This window comes from Octodon degus, unplaced genomic scaffold (genome assembly GCF_000260255.1).
Source record: "Octodon degus isolate 3935 unplaced genomic scaffold, OctDeg1.0 scaffold00038, whole genome shotgun sequence".
NCBI classification, from domain to species: Eukaryota; Metazoa; Chordata; class Mammalia; order Rodentia; family Octodontidae; genus Octodon; species Octodon degus.
Window position 1 is genome coordinate 15,508,266 of NW_004524614.1, and position 2,039 is coordinate 15,510,304.

The following is a 2,039-nucleotide window of genomic DNA, read 5'->3' on the forward strand; positions in this document are numbered from 1 at the left end:
GTTTGTCTCCAGCTTTTCATTCTTTGTTCTCAAGTTCTTTGTCTTCAGATTTCAGCTTCTGCCACCCGACAAATTGAATAATTTTACCTACCACTTTAATCTGGAGGACTGACCTATGACTTGTTTGGGTCAATATAATGCAAAGGAAATTAGTGTGCCAGCCCTGACCTCTGATGGTTTTGAACATCTCCACTCGTAATGTTAGACTTCTGGCCACTTCCATGGTAATAAGGGCAGCCTTAGCCACCTGTTAGAGACAACAGGGGCCAGTCACCTCTACTGTACCAGCTGGTAGCCAACAACACTAGAGGTACCTAAGTGAGCCTGTGCTGTACCAACTATTTTTGCATCCAGTCTACCAGTGTTTGCCTATAACTTTTATGCCTCCAATCAAGCAGGCCTGCCTGATATTTCCAGAACCATCCTGTTGTTCTGTAGATTTGTAGACAAAAATAAACACTATGGCAGAAGGCCACAGTTTGGAGTGGCTCGTTATGCAGCATTCAAGTTACAATAGGTAACATACATGTAGGTATTACAGTTACTGCTGCATAACAAATCACTAAAAATTTGGTGACTCAAAACAATGGCATTTGTCACAGCTGTGTATATGATTACTGTGGTATTCAATGTGCACATGTTTTCAAGCTAGATGTGCCACGTGGCACAAAGATGCCCACACAGTGTGTCCTTATGTAGTATGACCTATTCTGATCTGGATTTTCTTTTCTACCTCCCTGAATTGGGGCAGATCTTATGACTATTCCGACAGAAGGGAGCAGGAGTGACATGTTCTTTGTGTGATGCTAAAGGAAAGAAAGTATATACAGATGTGGAAAGTTGTAATATATTCATAATGAGAGCATGAAGGAATTCACAGCTTGTTACCCAGCAGAGTTGGAATAAATCAGTATTTATTAGTAGTATAACTGATGCTCATGAAACACCATTCCAAAGAATTCAGACACAAATAATGTGTGTGTGATTGTTTATGGAAAGCAGAAAAGCAAGTGCAGTAGGACTCAGCAGCAGATCCCACAGGATAGTGTCACCCCTAGAGGGGCCGCAGGAGGCTCCTAGTGTCACCGGAGTTGTTGATACACAAATTGATTGTGCGTTCTGTTGGAGAAGGTTTAGCCAGCTGTGCGTTTTTGATTTTTGTATGTTGCAGTATATATCTTGTTTTTTAATTTTTACAATAGTTGGGATTTTTAAGCAAGACTTTCTCAGCTGCCCTCAGCCGGGTGTGAAATGCGAGCGAGCGCCAGCCAGCGGCGTGTGAACAGAAGCAGTGAGTGCACCTTCCAGATGGCGCCCTCGGAAGAGCAAGCAGGCTGCCTTCCCTCGTCCTCTATCCTGCCTCCTAGAATGTGGGCAGTTGCGTGGAACACCATGGTGGGATGAGGATTATTCACAGGGGGAAGTGAAGCAGGATAGAAAGCAACTATGTCCTTGGGTGGCCGCAAGGAGCAGAGCCGCAGGTACTATTACTTAGGTGAAAGAGAGGGCATCTATCATTTCTGACTGGTAATTATGATGTCTTCCTAAACTGGTAGTACAGCCAATGAATGCTGTACCCTAAATAATACATGTAAAAGAACTGCCAAGTGGCGTTAAAGACTTGCTCTACTGAAAGCTAGCAATTCGTCATGGCAACGTGCGATTATGTGACACTGCTTCTCAAAACTCAACCAGCCATTGTAGTAGGAAAGATAAATTACAGCTTTGATCTAGAGTTCATTTACTAGAAGAAGAGAATCAGGAGGTTGGGATGGGTTTTTTTGTTGTTTTAATCTTTTATTTATTTATGTGATACAGGGTCTCACTACAGATCTCGGACTCATAGTGATCTCCTGGCTTAGCCTCCCCAGCATTTTGGTGGCCGGCCCAGTGTGCTCTGGCAAGGCGTGCTGTACTAGAGATCGAACCTGGGTCATTGCGCCTGCCGGTCAGGCCCTTAGACCACTGAGATCTCTTTTAAGAGTGCGTTCCAGATAGCTCAGCAAACTAAAATGCCTGCTTAGGTAAAGCACAGCAGC